The 15,878-nt window shown below is 42.7% G+C and overlaps 1 protein-coding gene across 4 annotated transcripts in view; it reads left to right on the top strand.

Annotated features, from left to right (window-relative positions):
• The first annotated feature begins 5,285 nt into the window (after window positions 1-5,285).
• Window positions 5,286-15,878, top strand: part of FAM3D (FAM3 metabolism regulating signaling molecule D) — an 82,291-nt gene continuing 71,698 nt past the window's right edge. The window contains exons 1-3 of one of the 4 annotated variants that reach the window (XM_077451897.1): window positions 5,286-5,407; window positions 5,521-5,629; window positions 7,312-7,369. The gene's annotated coding sequence lies outside the window, so the exon portion shown is untranslated. The remainder of the gene's footprint in view (window positions 5,408-5,520; window positions 5,630-7,311; window positions 7,370-15,878) is intronic. The other 3 variants (XM_077451898.1, XM_077451895.1, XM_077451896.1) reach the window with 3 other exon arrangements.

Here is a 15,878-nt window from a genome sequence, read left to right as displayed (position 1 = left end):
CTTTATCACAGGGTCCCCCATATGACATGTAGGAGTCTGGAATATTTCAAGCGCAGGTATATAGAGGTCACCATTCCAGTGCCTGTCATTCCAGCACCCAGCACTGGGCCGCAGGACCCTGGGGATTCTGTTCCACTTCCTGAGTGTACCAGTAGTTTTCATGTTGCTAACCTGCACTTTCCCATAGACTTTTAATTAGGTCACGTGTTTTTGAAACATTTTCTGAAAGCTCCCAAAAGTCCTACATACTGTATCTTCATTGCGTTTTCATAGAAGACGCCAAAAATGCACAAACTAATATAAATTCTATTGGAAGCCGCAGGTTAACCACATGGAAGTCACGGGTACACCCTCACTGCCACCAAACTGCAGACAGCTTTTGTTTAATAGGTGTCTAAAATAATTGCAAATAAGGATTTTTATTGGCCACGTAAAATGTTTAAGCTCCACCCTGCAAAATAGAGTATAACAATTATTTTTATTATCAGACTGTCAAAAAGGGATTATGTTTGTGGATATCATCTATTCCCAATGTATTTTATTGTTTATAATATTAGTGGAGAAGAATCATCATTTTATCTAAGTTTACATGAGACTTATTTTTGCTATATTTTTATTATTATTGGTTACACCTGCATATTTTTTTCAGTTTTATTGAATTGGAATTATATTTACATATTAGTGAATATTTTATGAACGGTTTTTACATGTTTTACTTTTACGTTAATGTAACCCAGTATGAATAATAAAAAAAAAAGTATATTTCGACATAAAAGGGGGATTCGTTGGTTGTTCTCTGTTCTCCTTGTGATCAAATTTGAATAATTAAAGCATTTGGGCTCTCTGACCTTTTTTGTGTGTTCTATTTGGATTTTTAACTCATAAATCTGGGCTTCCTGCGTATAGGACACCCTGCTTTTGCTCAGAGCAGCATAACCAGTGACACTGCAGTTGATTTACTGGAACTGGAGCCCCGCTTCACACTATGCAATATGGAGAACTACATGCAATTTTGAACAGAAATCGCACTGCATTCCTGTTCAAATCACATACAATTCTTCAACACTGCAATTTGAGTCATTATTCTGTATGGCTCAAATCGCAATGGATGGATTCGCACCAAAAAACGTGCAGAACCCTTTATTTGGCAGCACCAGAATTGGATTGCATGAGTGTTCACATCTATGTGATCCGATTCTGCAAATCGCACTGCGTTTTGCCAACCGATTTTTGAGTGTCGGTAACTTAACATATACACCTGCATCGATTCGCATGAACGGGGTTGGATTTGCATGCGGTGCTGAATCCGCACAGAACTCGCTGCGAGTGCCGCACCGCATCACTGTGAACCGGTGCTTGGAGTGCAAAACTCAGTGTAGCTCTGCACAGGAACCAATCAGCTTCCATGTTTTTTTTTTTTTTGTCAAACTTAACTGAACAAGCTAAGTTAAAAGCTGATTGGTTACTGTGCACAGCCACACCGAATTTTGCACTGCATCTTATCACAATCTGATTGATCTACTGATGGTTTTTATCCAGGGCCTTGTTTTTACATGTTTCTATTGAATCTGGGACAGTTGGCTGTTATGGTTTAAAGCTGTTAAAATATGTCAATAAAAAACAAAAAGTAAAACTTGCGCTTGGTAAAAAAATTGGTTGATATGAAAGAAATCAATTTAAGAGAAACAGCAGCTAAGCACAAAAAAACAGATACTAGGTCTAAATAACAGAAATGTGAAAAACAGTGCAGCGCTTGATGTGTATAGATGTAACACGTGACTGAATACAATGAAGCAATAGATCAGGAAAAAACTTCAAAGATAGTGTTTCCAAAAAATAAAACATCAATGGTAAAAAAATATAAATGTGCATACTGTGCAATGAACAAAGAAACAATAAATTGAAATTGGTTTTTAAACCAAAAAAATCAAATTTTTAAAAAAAGCAAATAGTTGTTTAAACTACAGCTTATTGCTATGAGGCACAAACTTATAATTAAGTGAAAAAATAAACAACAAGAATGAAAAACAAATCAAAACAAGTCCCATGCCTTGGATGAGTGAAGTGATTTACAAGGCCCCATATATGTGAAGATAAAAGTTCATTAAGTGAAGCGTAAAAACATTAAAGTTGGTCCCAGGTATCACTGGTGTAGGTGCTTGACCACGTAAATTCTTTCGCTGTACAACTTAAGTAAGTAGTAAAGGCTTACCAGAGCAACCATTAGTGTGCGCAGATACGAACTCCCAAACGATTAGGATCGGACAAGATCGTTCCTCCGACACTCCTCGTATAAATGGATGATTCGAATCACCTTTGGGGGCGGGAAGGTGAAAACTGACCCACACCTTCGGATGTTCCTTGAACGTCGTCCGTTCCGGTCAGTTCGAAAATTTCAAGTTGGCGTGTCACCGAATGGATGAAAAAGGAAAAAAACGCCCAATCGTGTGATAAAGTCTAAAACACGTGAACTATAATTTTCAACCAGATAGACGTTGGAAGCTACAAATGACTCGATCGAGTCGCATAAAATTGAACGAAGAAAAATGCTAGCAAAAGTATAAAAATAAATAAAATCGAGCAGATAAAAATAGCACGAGGTGTAGACGTATCTACCCTACACCTACACCTCGTGCTATTTTTATCTGCTCGATTTTATTTATTTTTATACTTTTGCTAGCATTTTTCTTCGTTCAATTTTATGCGACTCGATCGAGTCATTTGTAGCTTCCAACGTCTATCTGGTTGAAAATTATAGTTCACGTGTTTTAGACTTTATCACACGATTGGGCGTTTTTTTCCTTTTTCATCCATTCGGTGACACGCCAACTTGAAATTTTCGAACTGACCGGAACGGACGTCGTTCAAGGAACATCCGAAGGTGTGGGTCAGTTTTCACCTTCCCGCCCCCAAAGGTGATTCGAATCATCCATTTATACGAGGAGTGTCGGAGGAATGATCTTGTCCGATCCTAATCGTTTGGGAGTTCGTATCTGCGCACACTAATGGTTGCTCTGGTAAGCCTTTACTACTTACTTAAGTTGTACAGCGAAAGAATTTACGTGGTCAAGCACCTACACCAGTGATACCTGGGACCAACTTTAATGTTTTTACGCTTCACTTAATGAACTTTTATCTTCACATATATGTGGCCTTGTAAATCACTTCACTCATCCAAGGCATGGGACTTGTTTTGATTTGTTTTTCATTCTTGTTGTTTATTTTTTCACTTAATTATAAGTTTGTGCCTCATAGCAATAAGCTGTAGTTTAAACAACTATTTGCTTTTTTAAAAAATTTGATTTTTTTGGTTTAATAACCAATTTCAATTTATTGTTTCTTTGTTCATTGCACAGTATGCACATTTATATTTTTTACCATTGATGTTTTATTTTTTGGAAACACTATCTTTGAAGTTTTTTCCTGATCTATTGCTTCATTGTATTCAGTCACGTGTTACATCTATACACATCAAGCGCTGCACTGTTTTTCACATTTCTGTTAAAATATGTCGACTTCAGTACAAGCAGCCTGTTGGGGTTTTTTAGTTGGATCACTACCAGTGGCTATAGCTGCCAGCAGAAGGGAATTCCTCCATCAACACTGATCCGTGGGTGAAGGAAAGAAAATTGCATAATGTCTGGCCTGCCAGACTCATCCCTGAGCAGTGAAATAGCCTATAGCTGGCCATGGACAGATCAAAATTCCTCCAGTTCAGCAGCAACCAGCACAGTGGTCTAGTGGTTAGCACTCTCGCCAAGCAGTAAAAAGGGTCGCTGGTTCAAATCCCAACCACGACACTACCTGCCTGGAGTTTGCATGTTCTCCCTGTGCCTGCGTGCACTTCCTCCAGGTACTCCGGTTTCCTCCTACACTCCAAAGACATGCAGGTAGGTTAATTGGCTTCTGTCCAAAATTGGCCCTAGTATATGAATGGGGACCTTGGATTGTGGGTAGGGACCGATGTGAGTGTGCAATGTACAGGGATAGGGACAATTGTAGACACTCACTCTAGTTTTTTTTTCCGTTCAATCAATGCCCACAGCTATGTCCACAAGCAGTGATAATTGTTTTTTGTTGGCTGGGAAACCCCTGCTGTCCGAATACAATAGCCCTGTGGGGAATCGAGCAATCTTCTATCCTTCAACCCGTGGTTGCAGAAAAGTAAATTGCATAATGTATGGCATACATAAGCCCAATTCCCAAATGTTTGATGAATCCTGGTTTATTTTCAAATCAATGCAATAAGTTAAAGTGTTTCTTACACCAGCATTTCTAATTCTGATATGTGCTTGCCGTACAATGTACTTGTCTGAAAAAGTTCCTGTTTTTGCTTCCTTTGTGTGAAATGCCTGCTGGTCCTGCCAGTCCTTCTGCTTTCCTGTTAAAACTGTCCACACTAAGTAAGCAGGAGAGCTCACCATGGTCAGTTCCCTAGCTGTACTGGGAATTCTGGCTTTTCTCCTCCAATGATCTGACTTCTCCAATGATCCCCTTCCCAGCCTTTCACTAAGAAGCTCAGTGTAGTGTTGCTTCTCCTCCCCCCAGCTCGTAATCACTTATAAAAAAGGTATTTATAATTTTTTTTATCTATACACAAATGTTTTGCCTTTCATTTCAATTTTAAACTGAATGGGTTGTTTTGCAAGGTGATCATTTACAATCACTTTTTAGTTGGTCATAGACAGTTTGAATCTTGGCCGGTTCAACAGGGACATTAGATCCATCTATGTGCAGGCTGAATGTACCCAAGTCGATCCAATGTTCGCCTCGGGTACAACCAGCATGTCAGATTTCTAGAATGCAATTGTTGCCAGCTACCGCCGCTACCAATAATCACTGTGCTACCCCGCCGGGAGAACACATTAGCTCTGCGGAAGGGATTCCCCCATCAACACTGACCGTGTTGATGGGGGAATCGAGCAACCCGTGATTGCAGGAAAGAAAATCGCTCAATGCATGGCCTGCCTTAGAATTACAATGTTATGTCCCTGTTTAGGTGTGAATGTGATTGGCTACTATGGCAACGGAGATATATATATATATATATATATATATATATATATTTTTTTTTTATTTTTTATTTTTTTTTAGATACTTTTGTAAATGAGCCCCATTGTGTGTTGGATATTCACTGGAATGTTGTAGACAATAATCATGAAGCAATGCCTATGGAGCTAGGGAATTCAGTAGGAAATGTCATGACTTACCTTTGTTCTAAATGCATATAAATCAACCCCTCCCTTTAGGATTATAGATATCTACTTTTATCTGTCTCCTCCTTCTATCTATAGGTCACAACTGGCTCAGCAACCGATTATTCTTTATACAGGTGACTGTAACCCTGTTTGTTAGGTCAGGTGTCTCAGTGGGAGTGGAAGCTGAATAGCAGGTTGAACAAAGTAAGGTGTGTGTTGCAAGGCACAAACTGTCTAAAAGAATAGCAACACATTTCACGCATTTCCAGTTTACCTGATTAAATCTCCTCCCTTTAACAAGCTTTCTGCACTTCCTTCATAGACTTGCAGCACTGCTCTGCTGAAAGTGACACCATCAATTGTGTATTGTGCATGTGGTCTGGACCTCCTCCATTCACCTGAGACCTCCAGGAATCACCCTACTTGTCACGGTAAGAAACTGCTTATATATCTACAGTATCTTCATAAGAATATACGATCCTCTGTGCTTCAAACTTTCTACAGTATCTTCATAAGAATATACGTTCCTCTGTATTCCAAACTTTCTACAGTAATCTTCTTAAGAATATACGTTCCTCTGTATTCCAAACTTTCTACAGTAATCTTCATAAGAATATATGTTCCTCTGTGCTCCAAACATTCTACAGTAATCTTCATAAGAGTATACGTTCCTCTGTATTCCAAACTTTCTACAGTATCTTCATAAGAATATACGTTCCTCTGTATTCCAAATATTCTGAACATTGGCTTTAAGGTTTATTTTTTTATCACGTGTATAAAATGAATAAAGCCTGGATCAAGTTCTTGATCTTAAATGAGTTATACTTCTACCTACACGTTATTGTATTACTGAACATATGTAACTACATTCTGGTTTCTCATCACCATGTAGTAAAGTTTTATTGGCCCGCAGACATTTATGGCTTTTTGCTGTGTACTTTGTTACTGCCGTGCCATCCCTTCTATTTTGTATCCAGCTTTTAAATATAATTTATTTTCAAAAATTAGAAATGCAACCCTTATGTTTATTACACTCCAAAACTGATATGTCAATTTTGGGTAGAGACTGACAAGCGACAGCCACTGACTTCTTAGGCTTCTTATATTTCCCAGAAAATCTGCCTTTCAGCCAGGGGCGTCGGGAGGGGGTGGTTGGGGGGGGCTGAAGTCCAGACTGTGACTCCCTAAAGCCCCGAGTGTCAGCTCTGCAGGGTCTCCATTGCTAGCCTCGAGCGACACGGCGAGTGCCGGGACCAATCTGATCCCAAGCGCTGCTGAGTGCAGCCGAGTGCCAGAGCAAGTCCCGCCTTCTGGAGCCTGCAGTCTATGATGGACGTCCCACTGGTCCAATGCCGGGACCGCGTAACGTGTGAAGTCCATCATACGCACTGTTGGCTCCAGAAGGCGGGAATTACAAAGCGACTGCCGCGCCCTTTCCCTGCTTGGCGCTCAGGCGAGCCGCTATCCTCTCCTCCTCGGCTCCTCCTCTGAGGACTGGCTGCTGTGACACCGCACACCACGGCTGAGACATGTCAGTGTATGGTAATGTCAGTGTAGGTAGGTCAGTGTATGGTAATATCAGTGTATGGTAATATCAGTGTATGGTAATGTCAGTGTAGGTAGGTCAGTGTATGGTAATGTCAGTGTAGGTAGGTCAGTGTATGGTAATATCAGTGTATGGTAATGTCAGTGTAGGTAGGTCAGTGTATGTTAATGTCAGTGTAGGTAGGTCAGTGTATGGTAATGTCAGTGTAGGTAGGTCAGTGTATGTTAATGTCAGTGTAGGTAGGTCAGTGTATGGTAATGTCAGTGTAGGTAGGTCAGTCAGTGTAGGTAGGTCAGGCAAGTCAGTATAGGTAGGTCACTACCATCAGTGTATGTATATGTCCAGTGTATGTAGGTCAGGCAGGTGAGTGTAGGTAGGTCACTATCGTCAGTGTAGGTAGGTCAGGTAGGTAGGTTGCTACCGTCACTGTAGGTAGGTTAGTGTATGTAAGTCACTACTGTCAGTGTGACGGCCCAGCCAAAAAAAAACCTGCGTCGCGTACAACAGCCTCTCTGTATTCAGGAGACACTGACAGCTGACTCTGGCTCTCCTCTGGTCCTCTTCTAGACCCTGCACTTTCTGCATCCCAGGTCTGCCCCCAGCTTCTTCCCGGAATCAGCTCACGGTAAGGGAGCTGCACTGTGATGTAAGAGGGGGTGAGGGACTCTTGACTTCTGATGGCGGGAGGCTCTTGAAATCTGATGTAAGGGGGTGGACTGCTCTGGACATCTAGTATAACAGATACAACCGGCCCTTTGAGGGCATCCATAATGCTTATCTGGCCCACAATAAAATTGAGTTTAACACCCCTGATCTGGTGGCTATATATTTTTTATTTTTTATGTGATTCACTCTATAAGGAATATTTGACCTGGAGAGAAAATAGCCTTATAACATACATTTTTGTCACCATCAACACAGAACTAATATACGTGCAATTTCCAAGGACAAATAGCTATGCAATTTTTTTTCTCTGAAAATGTATTATTCTATGTATCTAAAGCAATATATTTTGTTTTGGGATAAGGTAGGGAAGAGTAAGATCTCCTGTAAAATTTGTATTGCTGTCTGTATCCCCACCGGAGTGAGTCACTCTCTCTGTTTGTCCTGGTGACCATTGTGGATGGTGCAATAGATCAGATCTTTTGAAGTGACTACTGGTTTGGCTGGGTGACAACTAGTGATGGACGAACTTCCGACGGGACGTTTCGCGAAAGCGAAATGCGAACGGACCCAAACGTTCGCGAAACCGAACGTTCGCCGCGGGCCCCATTGACTTCAATGGGAGGCGAACTTTGCAAACCTTCATGTCGAATTTGCGGCCACGTGGTAATTATTAGGGGGTAAAACGTAGTCCCACCATCTGGACAATGACATAATACATGTATGAGGTGAATTTGGGATCGATAACTACAAGCATTTTTATTTTATTTGGGAAATTGTTCTAACAATTCAGGACTATGGAGCTAATGAAGGCAATGGAGGAGAGGGAAGGTCAGGGACCAGGGTAGGCAAAGAAGAGGGTGCAGGAGATGATCACCAGCAGCGTGACATACCGGAATGACACATGCACCGTGATAGAGGCATCTGACAGCAGCACCGTAATACAGAGCACTGACAGCAGCACCGTGACATACAGCGCTGACAGCAGCACCGTGACATACAGCGCTGACAGCAGCACCGTGACATACAGCGCTGACAGCAGCACCGTGACATACAGCGCTGACAGCAGCACCGTGACATACAGCGCTGACAGCAGCACCGTGACATACAGCGCTGACAGCAGCACCGTGACATACAGCGCTGACAGCAGCACCGTGACATACAGCACTGACAGCAGCACCGTAAGCAGCCCCAGGAGGAAGTCAGCACAGCACAGGGATGGTGTGATCCCCTCATAATAAGAACCCCCAGGAGGAAGTCAGCACAGCACAGGGATAGTGTGATCCCTTCATAATAAGAACCCCCAGGAGGAAGTCAGCACAGCACAGGGATATCATAAGCAGCCCCAGTAGAAATATGACACCGCTCAACCTCTTCAAAGAGGAGGGTAGGGGCATATAGTACGGTGTGCTTTTTTGGGTCAAGGAAGTGAGCAGACTGTACGTCAGTCCCTATACCGCTGAAGGACTGCTGCAGTATAGGGCAGCGGTCAGCAGTGGTGCACGTCAACCCTATCTATTGTGGACCTATAGCGGTCCTTACAGAACAGCAGACTGTACCGCACTCAAGCCTATGTACCGTAGCACCCTATACCAAGTTACCAGTCCTTATAAGAACTTTTGTGGACCAAGCAGGTTGTGTATTAGTGTTTAGCAGACTGTACGTCAGTCCCTATACCGCTGAAGGACTGCTGCAGTATAGGGCAGCGGTCAGCAGTGGTGCACGTCAACCCTATCTATTGTGGACCGATAGCGGTCCTTACAGAACAGCAGACTGTACCGCACTCAAGCCTATGTACCGTAGCACCCTATACCAAGTTACCAGTCCTTATAAGAACTTTTGTGGACCAAGCAGGTTGTGTATTAGTGTTTAGCAGACTGTACGTCAGTCCCTATACTGCTGAAGGACTGCTGCAGTATAGGGCAGCGGTCAGCAGTGGTGCACGTCAACCCTATCTATTGTGGACCGATAGCGGTCCTTACAGAACAGCAGACTGTACCGCACTCAAGCCTATGTACCGTAGCACCCTATACCAAGTTACCAGTCCTTATAAGAACTTTTGTGGACCAAGCAGGTTGTGTATTAGTGTTTAGCAGACTGTACGTCAGTCCCTATACCGCTGAAGGACTGCTGCAGTATAGGGCAGCGGTCAGCAGTGGTGCACGTCAACCCTATCTATTGTGGACCGATAGCGGTCCTTACAGAACAGCAGACTGTACCGCACTCAAGCCTATGTACCGTAGCACCCTATACCAAGTTACCAGTCCTTATAAGAACTTTTGTGGACCAAGCAGGTTGTGTATTAGTGTTTAGCAGACTGTACGTCAGTCCCTATACCGCTGAAGGACTGCTGCAGTATAGGGCAGCGGTCAGCAGTGGTGCACGTCAACCCTATCTATTGTGGACCGATAGCGGTCCTTACAGAACAGCAGACTGTACCGCACTCAAGCCTATGTACCGTAGCACCCTATACCAAGTTACCAGTCCTTATAAGAACTTTTGTGGAACAAGCAGGTTGTGTGTTAGTGATTAGCAGACTGTACGTCAGTCCCTATACCGCTGAAGGACTGCTGCAGTATAGGGCAGCGGTCAGCAGTGGTGCACGTCAACCCTATCTATTGTGGACCGATAGCGGTCCTTACAGAACAGCAGACTGTACCGCACTCAAGCCTATGTACCGTAGCACCCTATACCAAGTTACCAGTCCTTATAAGAACTTTTGTGGAACAAGTGAGTTGTGAATGTTTAGCAGACTGCAGCAGAAGGGCAGCAGTCAAGTATAATATCCTTTCTATATTTGGAAGAAAGAATATTATACATGTACAAGCCTATTACTGTACCACTGATACCAGTCCTGAAAAGAACCTTTGTGGAACTAATAATAACAGCAAGTCTTTAAAATTACCCTCACTGCCTGACAACACTGCTTCCTTCCTGTCCCTATACAAATTGGCAAAAAAAGAGAACGATTAGTGGTTACTGGAACAGCTCTTTTGTGGACCTTGATAGTAACAGCTAATGATGATGATGATGATGATGATGATGAAAGACTAATCTGGCTGTCCCTGTAGCATACACCGTCCTTTCCCTTTCTCTAAACTAACAAAAGACACTCAGGCTGCTGCAAGAATCAGCAGCACAGCAAACCTATCAACACCTAACACCTATACCAGTCCTGAAAAGAACTTTTGTGTACCAAATAGCTAGTGGTTTATCTCTCCCTACTCCACACAGGAACCTGTCCCTATCGTAACAGAAGAAAGAATGTAAAATGGCCACCGGATCGGGTGTATTTATAGGTTAGGGGGAATGTCCAAGTGTCCATGTGCTGTCATGTCTCAATTGGCTGTCCTGTATCACATGATAAACGTGTCACCAAAGGTTAAAGTTCTTGTATACATTAAACACGTAAGTCCGCCGCGGCGAACGACGGAAAAAGGCGTTCGAACGTGCGGACCGCGAATGTCGGAAATTCGCCGCGAAACGACCGCCGGGCGAAACGTTCGTCCATCACTAGTGACAACTGGCTGAAAGAACGTCTCTAACATTGGAGAGTATTCCTTTCTGCCTGTTGTGTCTATGGGACAGGAAGTAAAGGAAAATGTACCCAATGGCCTGGTAAAAAATGACAAGTGTTTGAACACTTCCCTATGATATATAAAATTACTTTACTAAATATGGTAAAACTGAACTCCAAGAAAACAGCTTAGTACATAGATGAAATACATGTATAGGTGTTGTTTTATCTAACAAAAGGATTGGTATCTCTGTCCATCTAGTGCTGAGATTTACATTGCTCTGCCACACAGCACATTGAAAAAAATGTTTGCTGCAGTTTCAGTTTTACCTATATCTCGTGTTCCTACGCCATCCTGTGACTGAACAGCGAAAGAAGAAGCAGCACAGTGATTATGTCATCTCTCTGTCACACTGTTCTCTCCACCTATAAGAATGCTCCTTGTCAACAAATAAGCTCTGCAGCACACCTGACTGGCTCTTTGTGCTGCTTCTCCCTATCCTGAGTCTGAGCTCTGTACCTTTAAATTCTGGTTCACTGCTTGCATAAAAAAAAAAAAAAAAATCTAATTTATGTGTTAATCATTACAGTGAATTTGTATTTTTTTTTTTATAGCTGCCTGGAGTTCAGCTTTAAGCACAGTAATCATGCAACCAATGTCCATTAAAGATATAACAAGCTAGATGATATAGCAACTATTCAAAAACCATATATTAAATATGGGTGGAGAACACAATGACACACATTAAAATAAACAATACTGCTCATTAATTGGTGTTGGATTGTACAATAAATCTCCCAGTGTGAGGACATGATCAGTACAATAGTTCACATACAGTCATCTTAAATGGAAATGTATTCAGATGAGATGGAAATTAGCGTATTAGGAATAATGGATTTTATAAGTGTAACTGTATGATTCTACATGATGTTCTTAGTGAACGTTAGAGAGTACACAATCCAATTCTATTGGGCTTATTCAGCAGTAAGGACTATTCAATAAAATGATAAACACAGTCTCCTCTCCCATCTAATTAAACTCCCTTGCCCATAACAAGGGCCACATAATATTAACCAATTGACATCCTTAGGCTTTACCCATACGTCCTCAGGTTAAAGTAGTTACACTGGGATGAAAATTTTACAGTGGGCAATGGGCTTTCCTGTAGAAGTGATCCAAACAGCTCTACAGCCACCTGATCACTTCTACAAGACATCACATTTTATCCTCTAATGCCGCATACACACGATTGGAATTTTTTTCGAAAAAAAGCTTTGATGGTTTTCCCGACGGAATTCCGGCGGGATTTCGCTCAAGCTGTCTTGCATACACACGGTCACACCAAATTGCGACAGTCAAGAACGCGGTGACGTACAACACGTACAACGGGACTAGAAAAATGAAGTTCAATAGCCAGTAGCCAATAGCTTCCGTCTCGTAGTTGAATCTGAGCATGTGTGAGTATTTGCGCATTGGAATTGCATACACACGATTGGAATTTCGATCGTGTGTATGCAAATTCAGCCAGAATATTTCAGATGGAGCATACACACGGTCGCATTTTCCGACAAAAAGCTCTCATTGGTCTTTTGCTGGCTGAAATTCCGACCATGTGTACGCGGCATAAGTCAACCTTTTTCAACAATGGCATTATCAGTTGATAAGGCGGATGTCATACGCCAGCATAGCATCCTTGTTTGACCCTCCCTTCTCACTCTCTATCAGCATTGGGGTCACATAAGCTGAGTGATGGAGAAAGGGAGAAGAGAAACATTGGAAGACTGGTCGGTCCCAGTTTGCAAAAGTGTATTTGCTTTGGAAGAATAAATCACCTCTATTGTTGGGTGCCCTACTTGTGTGGATATTGCTGCATTATGTAAAACTATTATGCCGCGTACACACGATTGGAATTCCAGCCAGAAAAAGACCGATGAGAGCTTTTCATCGGAAAATGCGACTGTGTGTATGCTCCATCGGAATTTAGCTGTCCGAATTTTCACCAGCCAAAAATTTATAGCATGTTCTCAATTTTCCCGACGGAAAAACTTTCTATCGGTAATTCCGATCGTGTGTATGCAATTCCGACACACCAAAAATCACGCATGCTCAGATTCAACTGCGAGACAGAAGCTATTGGCTACTGGCTATTGAACTTCCTTTTTCTAGTCGCGTCGTACGTGTTGTACGTCACCGCGTTATAAATGATCGGAATTTGATGTGACCGTGTGTAGGCAAGACAGCTTGAGCCGAATTCCATTGGGAAAACCATCAGAGCTTTTTCCGTCGTGTGTACGCGGCATTAGAATAGTTTTTACATTTTAGAAGGGTGCCCATCATTTTTAAAGGGTGCCTTGAAACTGTCCATGCCTTTACTGAAAAAAGGTTGAAAAATGCTACTCTAGGGCCTCTGCTTTCAAAAAATACAGTGCCTTGAAAAAATTTGAATACCCCTTGAAATTTTCCACATTACAACCAAAAACTTTAATGTATTTTATTGGGATTTTATGTGATAGACCAACACAAAGTGGCACATAATTGTGAAATGGAAGGAAAATTATAAATGGTTTTCAATTTTTTTTTACAAATAAATATATGAAAAGTGTGGCGTGCATTTGTATTCAGCCCCCTTTACTCTGCTACCCCTAACTAAAATCTAGTGGAACAAATTGTCTTCAGAAGAAGCATATCCTGAGTAGAAAAGCCTGCATCCAGCAGCTGCAGAGAAGGACCCTTGCTCTATGTGGGAACATGTCCCTGCTGGTTGGAGAGCTCTGTGTCTTACTCAGTAGGGGCATGCAGCGTGAACAATGCTTCCACAAAGAGTGCAAAGGTCCTGCTCTGCAACATACTGGCAGATGATAGGCTTTTCTATTTAGGCTGTGGCTAGGGTAACCACCTGTCTGGGATTCACCCGGACAATTTGGGTTTAAGAATCATGGGTCCGGGTTTCAAACCGCCTGAAACCCGGACACATTATTCAGACTGGACTATGGCCTCCAAGCGGAGTTGCTGGCTGCAGTTGTCTAAGCTGAGAGTGTCTGTTACACTCTCATTCACACTGCCCAAAGCCAGCACTAACAATTCCCCCCCCCCCCCCACATACAGATGGGAGAGGAGAGAGGGCTTGAACTGCTCCTCTTCCTCCTGCCTCTACTCCTCTGTGTCTGCCTAAAATCCAATCCCCAGCATTGTGCCTCAGAAAAGGGAAGTGGGGGGGGCCGAAAATTTAAAGTCCAGCAGCCTCAGATACATCTTGATGAGAGGTGCCAAGGTGTGAGGGAGCTCACCATCCATCCTTGTTTGTGACTAAAGTCTCCCCCCTTCTCTCTCCTGTCTCTGAGTGAGTACACTAAGGTAAATCAGGGTTCTCAGACCACCCCTTACATCAGAGTTCCCCTTTACACCAGAGGCCACAGTGTTCCCCCCTCACATCCGATTCCTCACCGTGCATCAGAGTTCTCAGTGTTCCCCTTAAATCAGGGTTCCCGGAGCATCCCTTATGTTAGAGTCCCCAGGGTTTTTCCTTACATCAGAGTCTGCAGAATCCCCCCTTACAGTGTAAGGGAACTCTGTGGATTCATATGTAAAAGAGGAACTCTGAGGGTTCATATGTAAAAGAGGAACTCTGTGGATGCTTATGTAAAGGGGGACTCTTGTGATTAACTTCATATGATTAGAAATGTTATTTAATTGCAAAATATATGTATAGTTTATGCTATATAAACAATTGCTGTGCGCCACTAAAGTGTTCAAGTTTTACTTGAAGAAAAGGTGGCAACCCTAACTGTGGGTGATTTATTTAGAAAAACAAAGTGTAAGATTTTGCACAATTTTTGTTTTGGTGCACCTGGAATGTATTTACCTCATTTAAACTGAAAGGCTTTGGTTAGTGTTTATCAACCGTAATTTGCAGAAGAAAAATGACACCCATAATCCACGCTGAATCATCCTTCGATAAGCTGCAATAAATTTACAACCAGGTGTAAAAGACAGACATGACTGGAGGACATGACCAGCAGAAGTGAACTGTAATGAGTCTTTAATCAAAGTGATGAATGAAATCTCTGCTTGAAATCGTTTAACATCCATTTTGGTAACCAACATTTTGATTAAAGCCCAACTCTAGACACAGCAAAACTACTCTTGCAGTCCTGCCCCCACCATCTGCAAGGGTTAAATCAGGGGTGCCCAAACTTTTGAAGAGCGAGGGCCACTTAAGCAACTTGGTAACAGGTTGTGGGCCACAATGAGCAGAGCAGGCGGGTGACAGGTGCAGAGCGGACACGGATACAGCCCACTCTACTCTATGGGACCTCCGATCCACCCTGATGGAAGGGGATTGATCATCTTCTGTTATTTATTTTTAAATTTTTTAGCGAATCAGATTGGAGGTAGGCGGGTGTAAAAGGACACAAATCTGTTTACATCTGCCATTTCATAGAGGTTAATGGAGGGTCCGACTGAGTTGGTCTGATTGTGTGAAAGGGGGCCTTTCACACTAATGCAGCGCAGTGCACCTGCGGATCAGTTTGAAAGCAGCCCAGTAACCACTGCGCAGCTATGCCCATATATACACTGAAATTTTAGTAATAAACTGACCTTTAATAACAGTCTTCCATTCAGGTATCGCCTGCTGTTGCTGTTCCCGGCAGAGTGCATTTGGCTATGCTCCACAGCTGCTTGCTTTTCCAGCTTCATTAACACAGATGCTCTGGGATGCCGGGTCTGCAACCCATGATCTGGGCTTGCCAATCTGCCATCCCACAGAAGGAGGTCGCAGGCCACATCAGGGGGCTCCGCGGGCCACTGGTTGGGCACCCCTGGGTTAAATGATGGTTATGTTTAGGGGGTTGCAAAAGAAGCAGTATTATTTACCTGAATCCTTGCAACCTCGGTGTAACTACTTCCCAGCCATCTCTGTAAAGCAGGCCAAAGATGATACAATTTTTTTTT

Source organism: Lithobates pipiens, unplaced genomic scaffold, assembly GCF_037356315.1.
Source record: "Lithobates pipiens isolate NorthernLeopardFrog02 unplaced genomic scaffold, aLitPip1_a1.2 Scaffold_23, whole genome shotgun sequence".
Classification (NCBI taxonomy): Eukaryota; Metazoa; Chordata; class Amphibia; order Anura; family Ranidae; genus Lithobates; species Lithobates pipiens.
This window is presented reverse-complemented; position numbering and strand designations above follow the sequence as displayed.